The sequence below is a fragment of the Oncorhynchus nerka genome, linkage group LG10 (genome assembly GCF_034236695.1).
Source record: "Oncorhynchus nerka isolate Pitt River linkage group LG10, Oner_Uvic_2.0, whole genome shotgun sequence".
NCBI classification, from domain to species: domain Eukaryota; kingdom Metazoa; phylum Chordata; class Actinopteri; order Salmoniformes; family Salmonidae; genus Oncorhynchus; species Oncorhynchus nerka.
Genome location: NC_088405.1, coordinates 79,971,852 through 79,984,371, shown reverse-complemented (window position 1 = coordinate 79,984,371; position 12,520 = coordinate 79,971,852).

Below are 12,520 nucleotides of genomic sequence, written 5' to 3'. Positions count from 1 at the left end.
GCTATACAGTTACTAACTATACAGTCCCTAGCTATACAGTTACTAACTATACAGTCCCTAGCTATACAGTAACTAACTATACAGTCCCTAGCTATACAGTTACTAACTATACAGTCCCTAGCTATACAGTTACTAACTATACAGTTACTAGCTATACAGTTACTAACTATACAGTCCCTAGCTATACAGTTACTAACTATACAGTTACTAACTATACAGTCCCTAGCTATACAGTCCCTAACTATACAGTTACTAACTATACAGTCCCTAGCTATTCAGTTACTAACTATACAGTCCCTAGCTATACTGTCCCTAGCTTATACAGTTACTAACTATACAGTCACTAGCTATACTGTCCCTAGCTATACAGTTACTAACTATACAGTCACTAGCTATACTGTCCCTAGCTATACAGTCCCTAGCTATACAGTCCCTAGCTATACAGTTGCTAACTATACAGTCCCTGGCTATATACAGTTACTAACTATACAGTCCCTAGCTATACAGTTTCTAACTATACAGTCCCTAGCTATACAGTTACTAACTATACAGTCCCTAGCTATACAGTTACTAACTATACAGTCCCTAGCTATACAGTCCCTAGCTATACAGTTACTATCTATACAGTCCCTAGCTATACAGTTACTAACTATACAGTCCCTAGCTATATACAGCTACTAACTATACAGTCCCAGCTATACAATTTCTAAATAGCTATACGGTTACTAACTATACAGTCCCTAGCTATACAGTTACTAACTATACAGCCCTAGCTATACAGTAACTAACTATACAGTCCCTAGCTATACAGTAACTAACTATACAGTCCCTAGCTATACAGTTACTAACTATACAGTCCCTAGCTATACAGTTACTATCTATACAGTCCCTAGCTATACAGTTACTAACTATACAGTCCCTAGCTATATACAGCTACTAACTATACAGTCCCTAGCTATACAGTTACTAACTATACAGTCCCTAGCTATACAGTTACTAACTATACAGTCACTAGCTATACAGTTACTAAAACTATACAGTTACTAACTATACAGTCCCTAGCTATACAGTTACTAACTATACAGTCCCTAGCTATACAGTAACTAACTATACAGTCCCTAGCTATACAGTTACTAACTATACAGTCCCTAGCTATACAGTTACTAACTATACAGTTACTAGCTATACAGTTACTAACTATACAGTCCCTAGCTATACAGTTACTAACTATACAGTTACTAACTATACAGTCCCTAGCTATACAGTCCCTAACTATACAGTTACTAACTATACAGTCCCTAGCTATTCAGTTACTAACTATACAGTCCCTAGCTATACTGTCCCTAGCTTATACAGTTACTAACTATACAGTTACTAACTATACAGTCCCTAGCTATACAGTTACTAACTATACAGTCACTAGCGATACAGTTTCTAAATAGCTATACAGTTACTAACTATACAGTCCCTAGCTATACAGTTACTAACTATACAGTCCCTAGCTATACAGTAACTAACTATACAGTCCCTAGCTATACAGTTACTAACTATACAGTCCCTAGCTATACAGTTACTAACTATACAGTTACTAGCTATACAGTTACTAACTATACAGTCCCTAGCTATACAGTTACTAACTATACAGTTACTAACTATACAGTCCCTAGCTATACAGTCCCTAACTATACAGTTACTAACTATACAGTCCCTAGCTATTCAGTTACTAACTATACAGTCCCTAGCTATACTGTCCCTAGCTTATACAGTTACTAACTATACAGTCACTAGCTATACTGTCCCTAGCTATACAGTTACTAACTATACAGTCACTAGCTATACTGTCCCTAGCTATACAGTCCCTAGCTATACAGTCCCTAGCTATACAGTCCCTAGCTATACAGTTGCTAACTATACAGTCCCTGGCTATATACAGTTACTAACTATACAGTCCCTAGCTATACAGTTTCTAACTATACAGTCCCTAGCTATACAGTTACTAACTATACAGTCCCTAGCTATACAGTTACTAACTATACAGTCCCTAGCTATACTGTCCCTAGCTATACAGTTACTATCTATACAGTCCCTAGCTATACAGTTACTAACTATACAGTCCCTAGCTATATACAGCTACTAACTATACAGTCCCAGCTATACAATTTCTAAATAGCTATACGGTTACTAACTATACAGTCCCTAGCTATACAGTTACTAACTATACAGCCCTAGCTATACAGTAACTAACTATACAGTCCCTAGCTATACAGGTACTAACTATACAGTCCCTAGCTATACAGTTACTAACTATACAGTCACTAGCTATACAGTTACTAACTATACAGTCCCTAGCTATACAGTTACTAACTATACAGTCCCTAGCTATACAGTTACTAACTATACAGTCACTAGCTATAGAGTCCCTACCTTTACAGTCACTAGCTATACAGTCCCTAACTATACAGTCCCTAGCTATACAGTTACTAACTATACAGTCTCTAACAATACAGTCCCTAGCTATACAGTTACTAACTATACAGTCCCTAACTATACAGTTACTAACTATACAGTCCCTAACTATACAGTTACTAACTATACAGTCCCTAACTATACAGTTACTAACTATACAGTCCCTAGCTATACAGTTACTAACTATACAGTCCCTAACAATACAGTCCCTAGCTATACAGTTACTAACTATACAGTCCCTAACTATACAGTTACTAACTATACAGTCCCTAACTATACAGTTACTAACTATACAGTCCCTAGCTATACAGTTACTAACTATACAGTCCCTAGCTATACTGTCCCTAGCTATACAGTTACTAACTATACAGTCACTAGCTATACTGTCCCTAGCTATACAGTTACTAACTATACAGTCACTAGCTATATACAGTTACTAACTATACAGTCACTAGCTATACAGTCCCTAGCTATACAGTTTCTAACTATACAGTCCCTAGCTATACAGTTACTAACTATACAGTCACTAGCTATATACAGTTACTAACTATACAGTTACTAACTATACAGTCCCTAACTATACAGTTACTAACTATACAGTCCCTAACTATACAGTTACTAACTATACAGTCCATAGCTATACAATCACTAACTATACAGTTACTAGCTATACAATTACTAACTATACAGTCCCTAGCTATACAGTTTCTAACTATACAGTCCCTAGCTATACTGTCCGTAGCTATACAGTTACTAACTATACAGTCACTAGCTATACTGTCCCTAGCTATACAGTCCCTAGCTATACAGTTGCTAACTATACAGTCCCTGGCTATATACAGTTACTAACTCTACAGTCCCTAACTATACAGTCCCTAACTATACAGTTACTAACTATACAGGCCCTAGCTATACAGTTACTAACTATACAGTCCCTAGCTATACTGTCCCTAGCTTATACAGTTACTAACTATACAGTCACTAGCTATACTGTCCCTAGCTATACAGTTACTAACTATACAGTCACTAGCTATACTGTCCCTAGCTATACAGTCCCTAGCTATACAGTCCCTAGCTATACAGTTGCTAACTATACAGTCCCTGGCTATATACAGTTACTAACTATACAGTCCCTAGCTATACAGTTTCTAACTATACAGTCCATAGCTATACAGTTACTAACTATACAGTCCCTAGCTATACAGTCCCTAGCTATACAGTTCCTAACTATACAGTCCCTGGCTATACACAGTTACTAACTATACAGTCCCTAGCTATACAGTTTCTAACTATACAGTCCCTAGCTATACAGTCCTTATCTATACTGTCCCTAGCTATACAGTTACTAACTATACAGTCCCTAACTATACAGTTACTAACTATACAGTTACTAACTATACAGTCCCTAGCTATACAGTTACTAACTATACAGTCCCTAGCTATACTGTCCCTAGCTATACAGTTACTAACTATACAGTCACTGGCTATACTGTCCCTAGCTATACAGTCCCTAGCTATACAGGCTCTAGCTATACAGTTGCTAACTATACAGTCACTAGCTATATACAGTTACTAACTATACAGTCACTAGCTATACAGTCCCTAGCTATACAGTTACTATCTATACAGTCCCTAACTATACAGTTACTAACTATACAGTCCCTAGCTATACAGTTACTAACTATACAGTCACTAGCTATATACAGTTACTAACTATACAGTCACTAGCTATACAGTCCCTAGCTATACAGTTACTATCTATACAGTCCCTAACTATACAGTTTCTAACTATACAGTCCCTAGCTATACAGTTACTAACTATACAGTCACTAGCTATATACAGTTACTAACTATACAGTCACTAGCTATACAGTTACTAACTATACAGTTACTAACTATACAGTCCCTAACTATACAGTTACTAACTATACAGTCCCTAACTATACAGTTACTAACTATACAGTCCATAGCTATACAATCACTAACTATACAGTTACTAGCTATACAGTTACTAACTATACAGTCCCTAACTATACAGTTACTAACTATACAGTTACTAACTATACAATTACTAACTATACAGTCCCTAGCTATACAGTTACTAACTATACAGTCCCTAGCTATACTGTCCCTAGCTATACAGTTACTAACTATACAGTCACTAGCTATACTGTCCCTAGCTATACAGTTACTAACTATACAGTCCCTAGCTATACAGTCCCTAACTATACAGTTACTAACTATACAGTCCCTAGCTATTCAGTTACTAACTATACAGTCCCTAGCTATACTGTCCCTAGCTTATACAGTTACTAACTATACAGTCACTAGCTATACTGTCCCTAGCTATACAGTTACTAACTATACAGTCACTAGCTATACTGTCCCTAGCTATACAGTCCCTAGCTATACAGTCCCTAGCTATACAGTTGCTAACTATACAGTCCCTGGCTATATACAGTTACTAACTATACAGTCCCTAGCTATACAGTTTCTAACTATACAGTCCCTAGCTATACAGTTACTAACTATACAGTCCCTAGCTATACAGTTACTAACTATACAGTCCCTAGCTATACTGTCCCTAGCTATACAGTTACTATCTATACAGTCCCTAGCTATACAGTTACTAACTATACAGTCCCTAGCTATATACAGCTACTAACTATACAGTCCCAGCTATACAATTTCTAAATAGCTATACGGTTACTAACTATACAGTCCCTAGCTATACAGTTACTAACTATACAGCCCTAGCTATACAGTAACTAACTATACAGTCCCTAGCTATACAGGTACTAACTATACAGTCCCTAGCTATACAGTTACTAACTATACAGTCCCTAGCTATACAGTTACTAACTATACAGTCCCTAGCTATACAGTTACTAACTATACAGTCCCTATTTATACAGTTACTAACTATACAGTCACTAGCTATAGAGTCCCTAACTATACAGTCCCTAGCTATACAGTTACTAACTATACAGTCTCTAACAATACAGTCCCTAGCTATACAGTTACTAACTATACAGTCCCTAACTATACAGTTACTAACTATACAGTCCCTAACTATACAGTTACTAACTATACAGTCCCTAACTATACAGTTACTAACTATACAGTCCCTAGCTATACAGTTACTAACTATACAGTCCCTAACAATACAGTCCCTAGCTATACAGTTACTAACTATACAGTCCCTAACTATACAGTTACTAACTATACAGTCCCTAACTATACAGTTACTAACTATACAGTCCCTAGCTATACAGTTACTAACTATACAGTCCCTAGCTATACTGTCCCTAGCTATACAGTTACTAACTATACAGTCACTAGCTATACTGTCCCTAGCTATACAGTTACTAACTATACAGTCACTAGCTATATACAGTTACTAACTATACAGTCACTAGCTATACAGTCCCTAGCTATACAGTTTCTAACTATACAGTCCCTAGCTATACAGTTACTAACTATACAGTCACTAGCTATATACAGTTACTAACTATACAGTTACTAACTATACAGTCCCTAACTATACAGTTACTAACTATACAGTCCCTAACTATACAGTTACTAACTATACAGTCCATAGCTATACAATCACTAACTATACAGTTACTAGCTATACAGTTACTAACTATACAGTCCCTAACTATACAGTTACTAACTATACAGTCCCTAACTATACAGTTACTAACTATACAATTACTAACTATACAGTCCCTAGCTATACAGTTTCTAACTATACAGTCCCTAGCTATACTGTCCGTAGCTATACAGTTACTAACTATACAGTCACTAGCTATACTGTCCCTAGCTATACAGTCCCTAGCTATACAGTTGCTAACTATACAGTCCCTGGCTATATACAGTTACTAACTCTACAGTCCCTAACTATACAGTCCCTAACTATACAGTTACTAACTATACAGGCCCTAGCTATACAGTTACTAACTATACAGTCCCTAGCTATACTGTCCCTAGCTTATACAGTTACTAACTATACAGTCACTAGCTATACTGTCCCTAGCTATACAGTTACTAACTATACAGTCACTAGCTATACTGTCCCTAGCTATACAGTCCCTAGCGATACAGTCCCTAGCTATACAGTTGCTAACTATACAGTCCCTGGCTATATACAGTTACTAACTATACAGTCCCTAGCTATACAGTTTCTAACTATACAGTCCCTAGCTATACAGTTACTAACTATACAGTCACTAGCTATATACAGTTACTAACTATACAGTCACTAGCTATACAGTCCCTAGCTATACAGTTACTATCTATACAGTCCCTAGCTATACAGTTACTAACTATACAGTCCCTAGCTATATACAGCTACTAACTATACAGTCCCTAGCTATACAGTTACTAACTATACAGTCCCTAGCTATACAGTTACTAACTATACAGTCACCAGCGATACAGTTTCTAAATAGCTATACAGTTACTAACTATACAGTCCCTAGCTATACAGTTACTAACTATACAGTCCCTAGCTATACAGTAACTAACTATACAGTCCCTAGCTATACAGTTACTAACTATACAGTCCCTAGCTATACAGTTACTATCTATACAGTCCCTAGCTATACAGTTACTAACTATACAGTCCCTAGCTATATACAGCTACTAACTATACAGTCCCTAGCTATACAGTTACTAACTATACAGTCCCTAGCTATACAGTTACTAACTATACAGTCACTAGCGATACAGTTTCTAAATAGCTATACAGTTACTAACTATACAGTCCCTAGCTATACAGTTACTAACTATACAGTCCCTAGCTATACAGTAACTAACTATACAGTCCCTAGCTATACAGTTACTAACTATACAGTCCCTAGCTATACAGTTACTAACTATACAGTTACTAGCTATACAGTTACTAACTATACAGTCCCTAGCTATACAGTTACTAACTATACAGTTACTAACTATACAGTCCCTAGCTATACAGTCCCTAACTATACAGTTACTAACTATACAGTCCCTAGCTATTCAGTTACTAACTATACAGTCCCTAGCTATACTGTCCCTAGCTTATACAGTTACTAACTATACAGTCACTAGCTATACTGTCCCTAGCTATACAGTTACTAACTATACAGTCACTAGCTATACTGTCCCTAGCTATACAGTCCCTAGCTATACAGTCCCTAGCTATACAGTTGCTAACTATACAGTCCCTGGCTATATACAGTTACTAACTATACAGTCCCTAGCTATACAGTTTCTAACTATACAGTTACTAACTATACAGTCCCTAGCTATACAGTCCCTAGCTATACAGTTACTAACTATACAGTCCCTAGCTATACTGTCCCTAGCTATACAGTTACTATCTATACAGTCCCTAGCTATACAGTTACTAACTATACAGTCCCTAGCTATATACAGCTACTAACTATACAGTCCCAGCTATACAATTTCTAAATAGCTATACGGTTACTAACTATACAGTCCCTAGCTATACAGTTACTAACTATACAGCCCTAGCTATACAGTAACTAACTATACAGTCCCTAGCTATACAGTAACTAACTATACAGTCCCTAGCTATACAGTTACTAACTATACAGTCCCTAGCTATACAGTTACTATCTATACAGTCCCTAGCTATACAGTTACTAACTATACAGTCCCTAGCTATATACAGCTACTAACTATACAGTCCCTAGCTATACAGTTACTAACTATACAGTCCCTAGCTATACAGTTACTAACTATACAGTCACTAGCGATACAGTTTCTAAATAGCTATACAGTTACTAACTATACAGTCCCTAGCTATACAGTTACTAACTATACAGTCCCTAGCTATACAGTAACTAACTATACAGTCCCTAGCTATACAGTTACTAACTATACAGTCCCTAGCTATACAGTTACTAACTATACAGTTACTAGCTATACAGTTACTAACTATACAGTCCTAGCTATACAGTTACTAACTATACAGTTACTAACTATACAGTCCCTAGCTATACAGTCCCTAACTATACAGTTACTAACTATACAGTCCCTAGCTATACAGTTACTAACTATACAGTCCCTAGCTATACAGTCCCTAGCTATACAGTCCCTAACTATACAGTTACTAACTATACAGTCCCTAGCTATACAGTTACTAACTATACAGTCACTAGCTATACAGTTTCTAATAGCTATACAGTTACTAACTATACAGTCCCTAGCTATACAGTTACTAACTATACAGTCCCTAGCTATACAGTAACTAACTATACAGTCCCTAGCTATACAGTTACTAACTATACAGTCCCTAGCTATACAGTTACTAACTATACAGTCCCTAGCTATACAGTTACTAACTATACAGTCCCTAGCTATACAGTTACTAACTATACAGTTACTAACTATACAGTCCCTAGCTATACAGTCCCTAACTATACAGTTACTAACTATACAGTCCCTAGCTATTCAGTTACTAACTATACAGTCCCTAGCTATACTGTCCCTAGCTTATACAGTTACTAACTATACAGTCACTAGCTATACTGTCCCTAGCTATACAGTTACTAACTATACAGTCACTAGCTATACTGTCCCTAGCTATACAGTCCCTAGCTATACAGTCCCTAGCTATACAGTCCCTAGCTATACAGTTGCTAACTATACAGTCCCTGGCTATATACAGTTACTAACTATACAGTCCCTAGCTATACAGTTTCTAACTATACAGTCCCTAGCTATACAGTTACTAACTATACAGTCCCTAGCTATACAGTTACTAACTATACAGTCCCTAGCTATACTGTCCCTAGCTATACAGTTACTATCTATACAGTCCCTAGCTATACAGTTACTAACTATACAGTCCCTAGCTATATACAGCTACTAACTATACAGTCCCAGCTATACAATTTCTAAATAGCTATACGGTTACTAACTATACAGTCCCTAGCTATACAGTTACTAACTATACAGCCCTAGCTATACAGTAACTAACTATACAGTCCCTAGCTATACAGGTACTAACTATACAGTCCCTAGCTATACAGTTACTAACTATACAATCACTAGCTATACAGTTACTAACTATACAGTCCCTAGCTATACAGTTACTAACTATACAGTCCCTAGCTATACAGTTACTAACTATACAGTCACTAGCTATAGAGTCCCTACCTTTACAGTGACTAGCTATACAGTCCCTAACTATACAGTCCCTAGCTATACAGTTACTAACTATACAGTCTCTAACAATACAGTCCCTAGCTATACAGTTACTAACTATACAGTCCCTAACTATACAGTTACTAACTATACAGTCCCTAACTATACAGTTACTAACTATACAGTCCCTAACTATACAGTTACTAACTATACAGTCCCTAGCTATACAGTTACTAACTATACAGTCCCTAACAATACAGTCCCTAGCTATACAGTTACTAACTATACAGTCCCTAACTATACAGTTACTAACTATACAGTCCCTAACTATACAGTTACTAACTATACAGTCCCTAGCTATACAGTTACTAACTATACAGTCCCTAGCTATACTGTCCCTAGCTATACAGTTACTAACTATACAGTCACTAGCTATACTGTCCCTAGCTATACAGTTACTAACTATACAGTCACTAGCTATATACAGTTACTAACTATACAGTCACTAGCTATACAGTCCCTAGCTATACAGTTTCTAACTATACAGTCCCTAGCTATACAGTTACTAACTATACAGTCACTAGCTATATACAGTTACTAACTATACAGTTACTAACTATACAGTCCCTAACTATACAGTTACTAACTATACAGTCCCTAACTATACAGTTACTAACTATACAGTCCATAGCTATACAATCACTAACTATACAGTTACTAGCTATACAATTACTAACTATACAGTCCCTAGCTATACAGTCACTAACTATACAGTCCCTAACTATACAGTTACTAGCTATACAGTTACTAACTATACAGTCACTAGCTATACTGTCCCTAGCTATACAGTCCCTAGCTATACAGTTGCTAACTATACAGTCCCTGGCTATATACAGTTACTAACTCTACAGTCCCTAACTATACAGTCCCTAACTATACAGTTACTAACTATACAGGCCCTAGCTATACAGTTACTAACTATACAGTCCCTAGCTATACTGTCCCTAGCTTATACAGTTACTAACTATACAGTCACTAGCTATACTGTCCCTAGCTATACAGTTACTAACTATACAGTCACTAGCTATACTGTCCCTAGCTATACAGTCCCTAGCTATACAGTCCCTAGCTATACAGTTGCTAACTATACAGTCCCTGGCTATATACAGTTACTAACTATACAGTCCCTAGCTATACAGTTTCTAACTATACAGTCCATAGCTATACAGTTACTAACTATACAGTCCCTAGCTATACAGTCCCTAGCTATACAGTTCCTAACTATACAGTCCCTGGCTATACACAGTTACTAACTATACAGTCCCTAGCTATACAGTTTCTAACTATACAGTCCCTAGCTATACAGTCCTTATCTATACTGTCCCTAGCTATACAGTTACTAACTATACAGTCCCTAACTATACAGTTACTAACTATACAGTTACTAACTATACAGTCCCTAGCTATACAGTTACTAACTATACAGTCCCTAGCTATACTGTCCCTAGCTATACAGTTACTAACTATACAGTCACTGGCTATACTGTCCCTAGCTATACAGTCCCTAGCTATACAGGCTCTAGCTATACAGTTGCTAACTATACAGTCACTAGCTATATACAGTTACTAACTATACAGTCACTAGCTATACAGTCCCTAGCTATACAGTTACTATCTATACAGTCCCTAACTATACAGTTACTAACTATACAGTCCCTAGCTATACAGTTACTAACTATACAGTCACTAGCTATATACAGTTACTAACTATACAGTCACTAGCTATACAGTCCCTAGCTATACAGTTACTATCTATACAGTCCCTAACTATACAGTTTCTAACTATACAGTCCCTAGCTATACAGTTACTAACTATACAGTCACTAGCTATATACAGTTACTAACTATACAGTCACTAGCTATACAGTTACTAACTATACAGTTACTAACTATACAGTCCCTAACTATACAGTTACTAACTATACAGTCCCTAACTATACAGTTACTAACTATACAGTCCATAGCTATACAATCACTAACTATACAGTTACTAGCTATACAGTTACTAACTATACAGTCCCTAACTATACAGTTACTAACTATACAGTTACTAACTATACAATTACTAACTATACAGTCCCTAGCTATACAGTTACTAACTATACAGTCCCTAGCTATACTGTCCCTAGCTATACAGTTACTAACTATACAGTCACTAGCTATACTGTCCCTAGCTATACAGTTACTAACTATACAGTCACTAGCTATACTGTCCCTAGCTATACAGTCCCTAGCTATACAGTTGCTAACTATACAGTCCCTAGCTATACAGTTGCTAACTATACAGTCCCTAACTATACAGTTACTAACTATACAGGCCCTAGCTATACAGTTACTAACTATACAGTCCCTAGCTATACTGTCCCTAGCTTATACAGTTACTAACTATACAGTCACTAGCTATACTGTCCCTAGCTATACAGTTACTAACTATACAGTCACTAGCTATACTGTCCCTAGCTATACAGTCCCTAGCTATACAGTCCCTAGCTATACAGTTGCTAACTATACAGTCCCTGGCTATATACAGTTACTAACTATACAGTCCCTAGCTATACAATTTCTAACTATACAGTCCCTAGCTATACAGTTACTAACTATACAGTCCCTAGCTATACAGTCCCTAGCTATACAGTTGCTAACTATACAGTCCCTGGTTATACACAGTTACTAACTATACAGTCCCTAGCTATACAGTCCCTAGCTATACAGTCCCTAGCTATACAGTTGCTAACTATACAGTCCCTGGCTATATACAGTTACTAACTATACAGTCCCTAGCTATACAGTTTCTAACTATACAGTCCCTAGCTATACAGTTACTAACTATACAGTCCCT